At 38.5% G+C, this 16821-nt stretch overlaps 1 protein-coding gene across 3 annotated transcripts in view; it reads right to left on the bottom strand.

Moving 5' to 3' along the window:
• The window catches only part of Stet (stem cell tumor), a 578556-nt gene that overhangs the window by 205316 nt on the left and 356419 nt on the right, over positions 1-16821 (bottom strand). The window lies entirely within an intron of this gene.

Below are 16821 nucleotides of genomic sequence, written 5' to 3'. Positions count from 1 at the left end.
AATTAATCGTTTAATCCACGAGATAGTGGAAGCTCTACTATTCGAACTGATCAATGGAGCAACTGATAGTCTCGATAATGGAACAATTGTCCAGCTAAAGTTACCTGAATTCAAGCCGTATAAATGTGTATAACGAGATGATCGGTTTTGTTCGGTTCGGATAATCGAGGCTCCACTAAACCGTGGATTAAACACGCAAATACGATGCAAACTGTACCGTGTTTGGACTCATTTTAACCAGAAAAATGTTGCGGATGCACCAGTAAAAGTTGCACAAAGAAATGATTAAGAACAAAAAAGTCACGTCACTTTTTCATACTATATCACGGAAAAACAATTCCGGAAGAAGAGGGCCTCCAGGAAAAAGACTTTATACGTCCCTGCAGGGTTGTTGACCCATCAACGTTGACGAAGTACGGCGAACGATAGGGTCGCAGCGAAGGTCGGCAGATGTGGATTGTCCTTTAGAATTTGGAAGGGTCCGCAGTATAGCAATTGCGGCGCCAAGTGACGGACCCCCTAAGTCGCTGCCAACGACGCTGGCGCTAACCCAAATCGTGTAGCTACCTATATAATCTTCGTCTTCCTTCCTTCCTCCTCTCCTGTCTCTGTCATCCGTGTCTCTCTTTCTTCATCCGTTCCTCCTGACAGTCTTTTCCTTTCTTCTTTTCTTTCTGGTCAACCTGCTTTCATCCGAGGAACGGATTACAGACTGTTGCCGAAGATACATTGAGTCGCTAATATCTTTCTGGCTGCCTCAACCCTGTAGTAGACCCTCGAGAGTATGGCAAAGCCGGATGATAGTGCGCGTCCTACATTTTCCGGGATACAATAAGCGGGGACGCGATGCCGAGGACGACGCGGTGGCATTGATGACGCTCAGGAATTTTCTCGGTTGTCTATGGTAGTGCTAGGTTCAATAGTAACTTCCATAAATATAATAAAAACACGATTACTCTTCTGGAATCTCGTCAGGAACTACTTCAGGAACTTCTTTAGGTTGGAATACATTTATATTTACAACCGAACGAATTTATATTACAATCTGATAACTAAAATTCGGCAAATCCCCGAAATCACGACTCGTGCGAGTCGGTAGTGGAGGTAGGGGCTCGTTGGAGTACTGTAGTGGGGGTTAGACCGCGAATAGTGGGAGAAACAGCTCGTGGGAATGGGAGCGCGGCGGTGGGGGTACGTTCGAGCGTCGAGAACTCGAGCGTTGGGAGCTCGTGCGAATCGGAGCACGACGGTGGGGGTACGCTCAAGCGTTGAGAGCTCGTGCGAGCCGGATCGCGGCGGCGGGGGTACTCCCAAGCGTCGGGAGCTCGAGCGTCGAGACCTCGTGCGAGCCAGAGCGCTACGGTGGGGGTATGCTCGAGTGTCGGGAACTCCAGACTCGGGAGCTCGAGCGTTGAGAGCTCGTGCGAGCCGGATCGCGGCGGTGGGAGCACGCCCAAGCGTCGGGAGCTCGAGCCAGTGTTGCCAGGTCGGAGAAATCGAGGGAAATACAGTTTACCCCCTCTCTGATGCACAGATCAGTCTACGTCACGGGCACCGTGATCTAAGGTCTTAGTGGGGGATGTTGGAGTGTGCGCATGGTGCTGGAATAGGACAGTGGAAGGGGAAAGAAGGAGAGGAAAGAGATATCCATCTGAATATCTATCTGGTGACACTGGCTCGAGCGTCGAGACCTCGTGCGAGCCAGAGCGCGATGGTGGGGGTATGCTCGAGCGTTGAGAGCTCGTGCGAGCCGGATCGCGGCGGTGGGAGTACGCCCAAGCGTCGGGAGCTCGAGCGTCGGGAGCTCGTGCGAATTAAAGCGCGGAGGCGGAGGCACTATCTCGTGCCAATCAGTTTCACAGGCCTGTTCTAGCTTGAACACTCCTGGAATGAACGTGTAAACTGTGCAGAGCGCAACAGAAGTGTATAATCGGCCTAACGCCAGACGCCATTCGTTAATTGCGATCGTCTCGTCCCGTAGTCGAACGACAGTGGAGGGTTGCCATTTTCCCAAGAGCGGTCCCATTGATTCATGAATTACCTGCAAAAAAAGGAACAATGCCGGGCGGTGTCCGTTTCAGCGAAATCTGTCGTATCGCTAATTTTAACGACGAGTCGCGCCGCGAGAAAAGCCTGGCCCAGTGAATTATCTCGGCATCTCGGCAGCGTCGGGACGCGCGGCGCCGCGCCGTTTCGACAAGGAACTCGAGAGCACATTTCACGAGATTACAGACACGCAGTCAGACGGGTTCGCACTATTTATAGTGGCGGATTTTCGCGAACGCCTCGTGCCCGTTAAGAAGACGGGAAAGAGAGGAGAGAGAGAGGAGACAAAGGAGACGGAGAGCACCTTCCGTTTGAATTAAGGCTAATTCACTATCGCTGACCGGAACCTTTGATCTGTCGCGTCTTTAATCGAACATTAAGCTAACGAACCTCCTACATCTAATTAAGCTCATTTTTACGTCCCGAGTGAGTGGGTTCGGGTCTCTTTTGACCCGTTGATGATAGAGCTCTGTGGAGATTCTGATTTTGCAGGAGGAATATGTCGAATTATTTCACAATTAAATTCTTTCTATACTGATTAATAAATTACACCTAAACATTTTATATTAAATAAAATAAAATTATCTCATAATTTTACATTAAGGAATTTAAGAATTTATTACTATCGCAGACATTATATTTATACAGTTAAATAGAATTCTATTTATATAGTCAAGGTATCTACTATTATTGTAAAAGTTATATTAGAGAATTTATTGTCATTGCAAAAAAGTTATATTTATAAAATCAAATAGAATGGACTAAGAAGTAAAATATATCACAGACACAAGAATTGACACATTTTATAAGATTTCTATATGACTAATTAAATCTCCCAATTAATTAGAGTGCGCCCAGTCTATGAACGGGCTCTCTATCCATTATTAATGAGACGGGGCGTTATTACATACAATGATCGCGAGGAACCGAAGTTAGAGTACTGCGTCCGGCTCATCAAAGGTTTGCTCGCGCTTCCACAGTGTCAAAGTGTAATCGACCAACTGTTTCTTATTATTAATGAGCGGCCAAAGTTGGGCTGGTCTTCCACCGATCAAAGATTTGTTTACAGCGTGTACACACGGAGTTCTGACGGTGGTGTAGCACCGCCAATTTACAGATTCTTGCTATTAATGAGAGACGGTCTGTGTGTACATCGAGGGTCCAAGATGGCGGCCTCGAATATCCAATTCACTTGATACTCTAATTCAATTCATATACTTTAGAATCCTGGACTAATGGTTATTTTTCAAGGTTAATAACTTTTTATGTGTATTGAGAATTATATGATTCCATTAAAAAAGTTGAAGGTGACCTTCATGTGCTCTCTACGTCTCCATCACAAAAAAAGATGCTGCTACAGAATTATCTTTTTCGATACCACGTAATTTTCGTTGGAAATATTTTTTTGTTATTGTTTGTAAATTCAGAGATATTCGAGGGGATCGTTCGAAATGGAACACCCTGTATAAATTGCCGTTTTATGGCATTTTCGACGCTCTTAATCCGACAGGAAAATTGAAGGAAAATACTTTCGTATCCCGGCCGAACGAGATAATTATCCACTAGATCTCTTCGGACACTTAAAGCTTATGGCGGGCGTAATTATCACGAGCCCCGCCATAGGCAATTTCCATCTGACAAGGTCATCCCCTGGTTCGATATCCCACGGATCCGAGGGGTTATCGACCACTTAGAAAATATTCTCATTAACAGCAAACTTCTGTCTACCCGGCTCCTAGCCATCGGCTTAATTTAAGTTTTCGCATTCCGACTATACGCCGTACATTGTAATTTAATTACGGCAGCGCGCGACATAATTAAACTGGCCGAGCGAAACTTGATTAATTAAAATTATTGTGCTGTCAGTCGCTGCACCGAAAGGAAGATACTCTCGCATAACAGAGTGCCAATGGCCGAAATATAAATGCATAATAATCTCGTTTAAAATTCATTAGTTTACTTTGACAGATCTGACCGAAAATAGTGACTTTTATTGCACGACTCGTTACAAAAGGAATCGTTATTAATTATGGAATAAGATTAAATTATTTTATAGTGAAACTTCTTGGTTCTATATATTTATTTTTCGAACTCATATTACATACATTTATGTATGTGCATATTTACTGAAAAATATTTTTGGATACTCGTTAACATTTTACTTTGACAGATCTGACCGAAAATAGTAACTTTTATTGCAAGACTCGTTACAAAAGGAATCGTTATTAATTATGGAATAAGATTAAATTATGTTATTGTGTGTGAAACTTCTTGGTTCTGAATATTTATTTTTCGAACACATATTTAATACATCTATGTATGTGTATATTTACTGAAAAATATTTTTGGATACTCGTTAACATTTTATTTTGACAGATCTGACCAAAAATAGTCACTTTTATTGGACGACTCGTTACAAAAGGAATCGTTATTAATTATGGAATAAGATTAAATTATTTTATAGTGAAACTTCTTGGTTCTGAATATTTATTTTTCGAACACATATGTAATACATCTATGTATGTGTATACTTACTGAAAAATATTTTTGGATACTCGTTAACATTTTACTTTGACAGATCTGACCGAAAATAGTAACATTTATTGCAAGACTCGTTACAAAAGGAATTGTTATTAATTATGGAATAAGATTAAATTATGTTATTTTGTGTGAAACTTCTTGGTTCTGAATATTTATTTTTCGAACACATATTTAATACATCTATGTATGTGTATATTTACTGAAAAATATTTTTGGATACTCGTTAACATTTTATTTTGACAGATCTGACCAAAAATAGTCACTTTTATTGGACGACTCGTTACAAAAGGAATCGTTATTAATTATGGAATAAGATTAAATTATTTTATAGTGAAACTTCTTGGTTCTGAATATTTATTTTTCGAACACATATTTAATACATCTATGTATGTGTATATTTACTGAAAAATATTTTTGGATACTCGTTAACATTTTATTTTGACAGATCTGACCAAAAATAGTAACTTTTATTGCACGACTCGTTACGAAAGGAATCGTTATTAATTATGGAATAAGATTAAATTATGTTATTGTGTGTGAAACTTCTTGGTTCTGAATATTTATTTTTCGAACACATATTTAATACATCTATGTATGTGTATATTTACTGAAAAATATTTTTGGTTACTCGTTAACATTTTACTTTGACAGATCTGACCGAAAATAGTAACTTTTATTGCACGACTCGTTACAAAAGGAATCGTTATTAATTATGGAATAAGATTAAATTATTTTATAGTGAAACTTCTTGGTTCTAAATATTTATTTTTCGAACTCATATTACATACATGTATGTATGTGCATATTTACTGAAACATATTTTGAAGTACTGTTTAACATAAAGAAGAAGCTTCATGTTCAAAGCTATGAAGCCATTCAAAGCTGGAAAGAGATAGACTTCCTTACGCCACTTAACTGTCTCTGTAGAACTTCTAGACGAATCTACAGCAAGAACAGCAGAAGTAACGAAGACAAAGAAAAACAGGGTAGACGAAAAGCTATGTAGACGTTTGATGCTTCAACTTTCTCTTTCAAGGCAAAGACAGATGAATATATTTGCAACTTTCGCGAATACAATTACCCGACGCAGTTCCTCGCCTTTAATTAAAATGCATAGACTATGCATTTCTTATTTACCGAGTTTTTTTGCAGGAGCATTACCGAGTCGATCTCGGAAAGAATAAATTTTCAGAGTTCCTCAATCACTTTTTCCCGATATAACAATTTAAATAAATTTTATACGATACGTTCGGATTTATCGATTCATTCGATTCAATCAAAGTCGATAGAAATTATGTATATGTATATTAAAAATGAAAGCTAGTGTTGTGTGTAGAAATATTTGTTTGCACTATAATAAAATAAAAATTGCACTATATGAGGAGACACATGCAATGCTGGAAAGAATTTTTTCCCAAATTCATTTTTTCACGAGATCTCAAGATGATCAATGTTTTTGTTGATGGAACCGTGCATTTTATTCTCGAGATTCTTGTAGAGCATGAAAAGACCAGTCCAACGACTACCATAAGTATACCATTTCGATTATTCACTTTCGAGATATTCGTGTCTGAAAATAAAACTACTTAATATATTCAGACACAAATATCTCAAGACTAAATATCCATAACCGTACACTTATTATAGTCATTAGATTCGTTTTTTGACGCTTTACAAGAGCACCGAAAATTAAACCCAATATATTAAAAAATACCAAGAACTTTGACATTTTTCCCATAAAACCAAAAATAACGTGACCATTTAGCTCCCTTAAATACAGTACTCTATATACAACGAGCTTTATCACTGAATTTACCTCCTCAGGTAAATTGGGCTTAATAAATTGGGAGCTAATCCGCTTAGGCAGCTCTCGATCCCCAGCGCTTTCGTTTTTAATCGAACAATATTTCCGAATTTCTGAAGTCTGGCACTTAGCTGCGAGATGCGTGTGTCCCGCGGGTAAACAGATAACGAGAGAAAGAGAGGGAGGGGGGGGGGGGAGAGAGAGAGAAGTTTATGGACGTTTCGCGTTGACTTGCTAGCGTCACACACAGGCATGAAGCACTCCGAATGTTTGCCGGGGGCTGGTTTGCCGTTTGAGGTGTTTGTTAATTAATTCCGCCGGGGCGTGGTTTGTGCCTACATTTTAAGGGTCGCAGACTCCCTCGAACTCTAAATAGGGCTCGTAATCGAAACTCTCGAACGCCGATTCGCTCGGCAGCTGAGCAAACTATGTTGAAAAATTTCTTGACTTTTTGTTTTTAATTAGTTTTTTTTATAAGACTGTTGTCGTCATATTCCTGAACTTTTCCGGATTAAAACGAGCCCAAGCACGACATCGTTCGACGTATATTTCCTGTGTAATTCATAATTTAATATATAGGTGACGTAGCGGTTCGGATAATCGAGGTTCCACTAAATCGCGGATTAAACGAGCATGCTTGATCCGAAATGTATCGTGTTTGGTATCATTTTAAACAGAAAAGCGTCAGGAACAAAGTGATGACAACAATATCTGAGCATTCTGTTAATATTATTGAAAAATTTAATACATAGGTGCCGTAGCGGTTCGGATAATCGAGGTTCCACTAAATCGCGGACTAAACGAGCATGCTTGATCCGAAAGGTATCGTGTTTGGTATCATTTTAAACAGAAAAGTGTCAGGAACAAAGTGGTGACAACAATATCTGAGCATTCTGTTAATATTATTGAAAAATTTAATACATAGGTGCCGTAGCGGTTCGGATAATCGAGGTTCCACTAAATCGCGGACTAAACGAGCATGCTTGATCCGAAAGGTATCGTGTTTGGTATCATTTTAAACAGAAAAGCGTCAGGAACAAAGTGGTGACAACAATATCTGAGCATTCTGTTAATATTATTGAAAAATTTAATACATAGGTGCCGTAGCGGTTCGGATAATCGAGGTTCCACTAAATCGCGGATTAAACGAGCATGCTTGATCCGAAAGGTATCGTGTTTGGTATCATTTTAAACAGAAAAGCGTCAGGAACAAAGTGGTGACAACAATATCTGAGCATTTTGTTAATATTATTGAAAAATTACAACAAAAGCTTCCGATTGTCTGACAAAGTGGGTAGAAACCATCTTGTTGCGTCGTCTGGAAACTTATAATGGCTTGATCAGTCACATTATTTGAACAAGTACTTCATACAAGAGAAAATGCCTAATTGTCCATGTTCTTTATTGTATAAAAATGTCTGATTACAAGCATTCAGTCGAATAATTGAAAAATTGTGTTACGAAGCGTTGAACCAGAGAACACACTGTTTACTATTTGGAACAACATTTACGTCACGTCAGTCGGCACATAAGACAGACTGTCAGGTCTATCCAGGGGTGGGCCCCTCGTCCTTTATCGTGTCGCGGCAGTTAGGGGTAGGACGGCTCCAGGAGCGTAGCACCACGTCCTTCCCTCTCGTTTTGACGGGCCACCTAAAGTCAGCCCACCCTCTTGTCGTTCCATCAACGCCAAACTCGTTCCGACCGCCAAGATTCGCCCTCCTAGAAGGCCACGGGAAAACCCGTTGTTCCATCCGCCGTGAAAATTCTAATTTCCGCCGAGCCCTGGAATCTCGGAGCCGAGTTTTTCCCTCGGACACGTCCGAGACTTGTTCCATCGGGTTCCCATCGATTCCGAGCCGCTTTTATTTCCTGCCTTGTCAAACGGCGATCGCCTAACTCCTTCTCTTGTCACCTGACGTCGTGTGCCGTCAGGCCCCGTACCGAGCACTCATCGAATTTTATTTAATTATAGGCGACTCTCTCCCTCTGCGATCCACATTTTATCAATGTTACACACCTGCCGGTGTTCAATAAAGCCGCAAATTTATTAGAAATATTTTTATTCAATTGAATATATTTCTATCATATATTTATTTATATTGTATAATTTAATATACTTATATTATACATTTATTTATTGTTGAAATTGAAGTTGCCGAAAATAAACTAACAGATAAATATGGAATAAATACGTAACGTCGTTTTATTGTATAATTTATCTAGTTCAATCGAGAACAGTTTAAAATTTTTGTTTCCCTACCCGAACTATCCGGAATCCGTCAGAGGTTTAACTCCGCAACAAGGGACCGAAGTTTCCGAGTGTGCTCTTTCCATCAAAGATTTGCCGGCCAAGTTTCTATCGAGTTTTGCAGAATCAATCTGTAACCAGCTAGCTGCTTTTTAATTATTAAGTAGAGAAAGTGTGTATATGTACAGGCGAGCTACGGGAACGAAAGAGCGAACTTTTAAAGTGTGTCCACATCAAACATTTGTCCCCGTTGCCATTCGATAGTGCTAAAGTGTAGTCACCTGTTCCTTGTTATAAGACAGCGGATTTTAAGCATTTATGACAAAAATGGTGTAATTTAAAACTGTACAAAGCAGAATAATTGAAACAAACATTTTTGTAATTCGTTTTTGGAGATTCTGAATCTTTCCAAATTGTTGATTTTCGCTATTAACGCATTACCTATCGGTGATTACAAATTTTACAAACCCGTGGTGCACGGTTAAAGATTTTTTTCATGTATGCCACCACAGGGACCACAATTTCAATTTCGAACCATCCTGTTCAGATTACAATGAAAACTTTCTTCCTTTTCGGATGAAGTTTCGAAAAACGTATTCCCAACACAGAAGTGTTCGCGACATATTTAATATTTCTAACATGCGCGTTTCGGCTCGTTTGAGAGTCCCTCAAGAATTTGGAGACGTGTAAATCGCTTTCTCCGAAAGCTCGGCGCGGCAATTTTCGTCGTGAGAGGAGGTCCTCTCTCTCTCTCTGTTTCGCAGAGAGACAGTCGCTCTAAAACGAGTGTGACGAAGCGCTTATAGACGGCGCTGAGCCATAAATTCTTCCGTCATCTTTTCCCGAGGCGCATCTTCAGCAGCGCAAAAGCAAAAGCGTCTGGTCGCGGCGCGCCTAGTAACCGCGAATAAACGATCCGCACACATACAAAGATGGAGAAAAACTCGTTCGGAGTGTTCCCCCTCTCCCAATGCTCCCGACACGCGTCATGGCACAATAGGCTCGTGTATAGTATGTATTTGCATTCCGTGGCTCCTACGGCGGGCTCCCACGTGCTCATTTTATCGAGTTAAAACGATGACTGGCCGCGGAACGGTCGCCGATACCAAAACGCGGAAGGGATGGGGAAAACGACGATGAAAAATGTCGCCCGGTTTTTCGATACAGTCGACACAAAGGGGAATAAACGGCGCTGAGAGAGAGAGAGAGAGAGAGAGGGATGGAGAGAGGGGGAGGAAGGAAAGCACGCGGGCTAATAGCAAGTCGTAAATCAAGCTCGCGGCAGGAATGCGTTGATTCACCTCGATTTAGTCCGACTCGCCGTCGATCGTAAGCATTAACTTTGACGCGTTTATTATTTCCAGGCACGCACACTGTCGCTACGGGAAAAAGTTACCCCCTCTTTCTCTTCCGGATTAGTCACGTGACGTCGCGCACGGCGGAACGCCTCACGTGACCCGGCGGAAGCGTGGGGGAACTGCGTCGTGGAAGGGGAAGGTAGAGTGCGACCAGAGTTGGGCGAAAATTTTATTTAAATAAAAATTCCGAATAAAGTGGGTTTAAAACTCACTTGGGAAAACCCCATTTTATTCGAAATTTTTGTTTGAATAAAATATTTTCCCAACTCTTAGTGCGAGACAAGTTTTAAGTTCTTGAGCCTGTGATGAAAATTTGAAATATACGTTTTGGAGATTTATGTTAGTTATAGACAGCGGGTCTTTATGCAAAATAAATAATTTTTTATGTGAATTACGACAAACCAGAGTGAAACAGAGATTCATTTCATTTCTTAATATGTTCAATAGGTTGAAAATAATGTAACAGTATTTTTAAATTTTTATATGTTTACTGTTCCAAATTTAAAATATACGTTTTGTAGATTAATGTTAGTTATAGACAGCGGGTCTTTATGCAAAACAAAAATTTTTTAATGTGAATTACGACAAACCAGAGTGAAACAGAGATTTATTTCATTTCTTAATATGTTCAATAGGTTGAAAATAATGTAACAGTATTTTTAAATTTTTATATGTTTACTGTTCCAAATTTAAAATATACGTTTTGTAGATTAATGTTAGTTATAGACAGCGGGTCTTTATGCAAAATAAAAAATTTTTTTATGTGAATTACGACAAACCAGAGTGAAACAGAGATTTATTTCATTTCTTAATATGTTCAATAGGTTTGAAATAATGTAACAGTACTTTGAAATTTTTATATATGTTTACTGTTCCAAATTACGCCTACTAATTTTTGCCATAAATGCATAAAGACCCGCTGTCTCGTTATAAATAGACAGCGGATTTCATGCATTCATGACAAAAATCAGTAGGTGAAACTTAATACAATAAAAGTATTCAAACAATGTAAAAATGCGGAGACTTTACTATCAGTCAATTGCAATTATTTACACAAGAAATAAATCTTTATTTAGCTTCATGTCCATGCAAATGTTGTGGAAACATTTTATTTTGCACATCATTTAATAAACATTCTTTTGCACATCATTTAATAGACATTCTTTTGCACATCATTTAATAAACATTCTTTTGCACATCATTTAATAGACATTCTTTTGCACATCATTTAATAAACATTCTTTTGCACATCATTTAATAGACATTCTTTTGCACATCATTTAATAAACATTCTTTTGCACATCATTTAATAGACATTCTTTTGCACATCATTTAATAAACATTCTTTTGCACATCATTTAATAGACATTCTTTTGTAGATCATGTGGTAAACTAACTCTTCAGAAATTCTGGAGGTTGTACAAAGTAAAAATGGCACTATCTACATTATTAATATTACAAGGTTCATTGTTTTGTTAAATCAATTGAATTGTTATTCACATCGCTGGTATTTTTTCTATTACTTTGTAGTCGGTTGATAAATCCATTTAATTTTATCTCGATTTGAAAATGGGAATTGGAAACCAAAATTAATTTTCCGGCAACATATTCCATACGACTTCTGCGTGCGTTATACAACACTGAGTTTCACGTATAGCGTTTTTAAATGAATTTAATTTGCCTGGTTTTGTCAGGCTTCCTTAGAGCGAAGCTTTGCAATTAGGTAACGAGTATTTGTATTTTTCATTTCAATAAACGTACTAGTAAAGTGGATATTGTATACGAATCGTATAAAGCTTTCTACACCTGGTATGGAAATCTTCTTTTATGGTTACGCGAGTTACTAATAAAGAATTTTTATAAATTAATTGCTAACAACATTTTTCATGTTTTAATGGCATGAGAGAAAAAGGGAGATTGGTTTTCGTTAGTTAATAAGCAAGAGGGTTAGTGTTTCAATGAATTTTAATGAGGGTGGAAATATGAATTTATTTATTATTCATTAAGGGGTGCGTGGAGTTCCAAATAAGTTGCTAATTATTATTCACAAAAGAATATTCATTCGACAAGAGTTTAAATTTTACCAATTATAAATTGTTATACGAGTTTCCTAGTAAATATGTTGTTGTGTATTAGGACTTATATTTATTTGATCTCTATAGTTTTATTTTTTCAGTACTCGCCATAAAAAGTATTTAAATATTCAAAATTAATTATATATCAAAGTACTTAAAAGTTTTCGAAATATTCACTGTAATATGGAGACTCAAAATTTCTTTGGAAAAGTGTTCTCACTCCATGGGCAATTTTCCAGTATATAAAAAAAATTCTCCTGTACGCAGCACAATATGAACCAGATTTCTGCAAAGTTTTAACAATTTTTCGGAATTTTCCAGTTACAGAACTTCTCTTGTTAGTGTGCGATCGTTAGGATTTGTCAGCTTTTAAAAACTCAGTTTCGAAACTGGTTTACCCAGATGAACTTGTAAAACTCATTCTACATACATATGTAGCTGCACAGACACGCCAATCGCAACCCAGTAATCATTTTATGTTTTCAGAAATCATATTTGCAACTATACATACGTACAAGATAAACTAAAGAATTTTGCAAGTATAAACAGATCTAGAAATTTGTGTAATTTTTGTAGCAAAAGAAAAACTTGATCAACTACAATTTTCTTTATATCATTTTAGAAAAATTGTTAATCAGGTGCTCAATAAAATTGCTAACAAACTCTAATGTCTATGAATGAAATTGATCCTAATTTAATATAAATTCTGCCAGAAAATTGCAAATTAAATAATAAAATTGACAAATTTGCGAAAAGAACGAATGGGCCAATAAAACAACAATATGTAGATCCGAATATCACTCTAATCCCCTTGTGCAGCAAGCTCGATCGACGTCGTCGAAAATTCCCAATTAGCGAATATGACAGGTGCGAGCAAAGGGAAAACGCGAAAGCAATTAACCGCCATTACAGGGCCGTACCTCTCTTTACCCCATTTACGGTGTACCCTTACTACACCCTTAACGAAAATGTTCCAATAGAAAACACCTCGGCGAAACAGAAAGGCGAGCTAAGAAGATTATATAGAAGGTACACTGTTACTTTGACTGCTAACGAGCTCGTTTATCGGCCCCCGGGCCCGTAAACAACGACAATAATTTATTTATACGAGCACTTCGGACCCAACAGGGTCTCTCGTACCTAATGCTATCCATTACGTTATCTCTACCATCTTGCCGTAGTGATCGGTTTCTGACCTGCCATTTTTCCTGAAGCTCCTGAACAATATTGACCCCTAGCCGTATTTTAACGAGTCAGACTCGTCATGAAGATTCTAACAAAGTCTAACAAATATGAATGTTACGCGTTTCCTTTCGGATGACATAAAATTTGATTCGTTTTTAATTAACATTTAAGCATTAGAATAAAGCCCCACAAAAAATATAAATTTTCTTTTCCCTTCCACGACATTTTCGGGGATGAAGATAGTTTAATCACCGTAACTGTAAAGGAAATGGCAAGGGGCTAAAAAGGGGCTAAAAAAGACATTTTTAGGCATTTTTTCTCGGAAAGTTAATCGACTTATTCTTTAAACAAGTACGTTGTTTAATAGTACACATGTTGGGTAGTTCGTAGAAATTCTCTTGTTGCGAAACGTTGCAAAATGGCTGACAAATGATTCGATCGAAGGAGCTTCTTTTTAGCTAAAAACGCTGAGAAGTATGTTAACATTTTATCCACGACTGAAGGATTCCCCAAAAAACCGATTTTTGCCATAACGGCGAATCAAAGGAAGATTTTTCATTAGAAGAAAATCCTCTCTCTGTGTTTATGTATTAATTTCGCGAAGAACCGAAGCGCCCAGTTGCTTTGTGAGCTCGGACGTAGAACTGTTCCGTCAAACAAAATTTCCTCCGCACGCTTCACAAGCGTCCGATCGACAAAGAAAATTTTCCCCGGCGATGTAATTTAAATCTTCCTTCCAACCCCCGCTATTTTGCCCCTTAGTCTCGGGTCCTCCTTTTTCTCGAGCCTTCGGGGCGAACCTCTTTCCACGGTATTCACCCCCGTAGAATACTCGATAACGCCGGGTCAAAGAGGAATTTCAAGTTGGTTTTTAATAACGATCGAAATTGAGTCGTTCGATCGGAATTAATCATATCTGATCGACTCCGGGATCTGACAGAAGGTGACACGCGTTGCCAAATTAGATGGAAAGTATAGCAATTTATGTGCGGATCCCTAATCTGAAATTGTTTCGAATTTGCACACTAATTTGCGGCCTAGATCAATTTATATTGACTCATCAATTATTTATTTAATATTGGAAAGTTGCAGATCAATTTTTCGAGATTTTTTGAAGCGGTAGACAAACTTTGGACAAATAAGAATATTCTGTAGAATTTAATTTTCACGAACATTTTACAGGGTGTCCCAGCTGAAGGACGTTACCTAAATATTTTTAATGGCAAATGGTATCAAAGGAGGACTATCATAGAAGAACAATTTTTCCTTGTCCGGTTATTTTTTCATAGTTTTCCCAAGATCATCGTTATTTTCTATCGGGAAAATTTATTTTTCTAAAATTCCATCTTGTTGATGACTTACACATATTCAGGTGTATTTTTCCAACCGCTATAAGGTGGAATAAAAAAGAATAAGTTTTCCCGATAAAAAAATAACGATGACCTTGGAAAAACTATGATATAATAACCGTACAAAAGAAACTGTTCTTCTACGATATTCCTCCTTCGATACCATTTAAATTGTGCCATTAAAAATAAAGGAGATATTTAGGTGGCCTCTCCTTCAGCTGAGACACCATGCATATTTGAATCTTCCCGTCTCCGAATGCTTAAATATTCGAATATCTGCAGAAATGCTAAAAATGGAATTTAAGGATTCTTGAAAATTATCTTTGAAAAAATTGTCCAAATTTAAACGCGGTTCACGAAACTATAAAGTATGTAGCAAAAAAATACCCCAAACAAAACAGGGTCGCATATGAAGGGTTGAAGAGCCGTCGAAAAACCGCAAAATGGCATTATAAAAATGAATCTTGAGCCGCTTTAAAACCGAATGTGAATACATATACGAGAAATCTCAAAAACTTGTGGCCGACTATAGTATACTACTTCAAATTTGCCGACTTGAAACTGGCATTAGTTTTGCACCTATCTAATATGATCAGTAAAGGGGGTCGTTGACGTTCCCCGTCGATTCCGTTGCAGCGCACCTAACGTAGATTTCATATCGATCAGTTTGTTTGGGAATGAATTGGCAAAGGGCAATCCAATGAATCGATTTGACGAGCAATCGTCCGGATAGCCGAAGGCATTTTGGCCACAATTTAGAGACCTGCGCTATCTCTGCTGGGACTGGAGCGTTCTGTGTTACGGTGTCCCGTATACAGGGTGCTCGATTCAAATAGATAACCCATATACTACCGACAACGAAATATCTCCATTGTTTTTTGGTTTGACAGAGAAAATACTCAGCTCAAAGTTCGGTTATTCAAAAGGGTAGACAAGATGGTGGAAAGAATTTTCACGTGAGTTTGCTATTTTACAAGATATCAAGAACCTCGGTACTTTTTCAGCACAAGCCTGTATTTTCTTTGCGATGTTGTTGTAGAGCGTAAAAAGACGAATCCAACGAGTTGTATAAACATATGTTTCTGATTATTCAATCTCGAGATACCTGCGTCTGAAAGGTAATGTCCTTCATAGGATTTCAAGGTCATCGGCAATTTTTTTAATCGACACCCTGTCTATATTTTTGGATATTCTAGTGGATCATGACAAGCCAAATCCTACGAGTACCATGATCGTACTATTTGGATCATTCTATCCTGAAACACTTGCGTTCGGATATATTAAGCAGATTTTCGAACATGAATTACTCGAGATCGAATGATCGGAAAGGTATGATCATGGTACTCGTTGGATTTGTCTCTTCACGCTCTACAAGCACACCTCAAAGAAAATACATGATTCCGTTGAAAAAAACTTAGGGACTGAGATAAAATTGTTTCCTACCACCATACATGCCTTTTGGAGCAGTGCAGTTAAGTGGTTCGAATGAAACTGGAGAATAAGGGAGATGCTTCGCGTTTGAACGCGGCACCCAGTATAATACGTAAATGTTCTCATCAGCCTGCAGGTTATGCGACGGCCGCACGGTCCACTAACTACCGTTGAACGCAAGTCGCCGTGTCGTCGACAACGGGGCTGTTGAATCCCGCGTATGAAACACGGCGACGTCCACGGGCACATCCGAATCGAACAGAGGAATCGAATTAACAGGGGCTTGATGGCCGCTTGTCGACGCCGCGCCTCCGTGTTCCCGAAAATTATATAAACGTGCTAAACAAAATGGCCGAACGATTCGACGGATGTCCCGTTCTCGTGACGCTGCGCGGCGAATTTTTACCTTTCTCTGCATAGCCTTTGATCAATTTTTTCCCAGCTCAACACGAATCTCCACATTTTTTCGACAATTGCTGATTTTTCTTCCAAATAAAAAATGTCTGCATTATTTGCAACATACGGGGACCGTACACTGAGAAGAAAAAGTAGTTACTCCAATAACACGCGTGTTATTGTAATTTTTTCTACTTCGATGAATATCAATGTATTCTTTTCAATAGTATGAAATTTAGAAGCAAATCGTGATGTATTTGAATTGTCTATCATGAAATGATTGAAAATATTATTCGATTCAATACCGTACATTATTATTTGTAATATTTCTCTTTTTCCTTCGATCAGATATGTTGTTAAAAAAAATTTGAGAAATGTATTGATT

This window comes from Lasioglossum baleicum, chromosome 20 (genome assembly GCF_051020765.1).
Source record: "Lasioglossum baleicum chromosome 20, iyLasBale1, whole genome shotgun sequence".
NCBI lineage: Eukaryota > Metazoa > Arthropoda > Insecta > Hymenoptera > Halictidae > Lasioglossum > Lasioglossum baleicum.
This window is presented reverse-complemented; position numbering and strand designations above follow the sequence as displayed.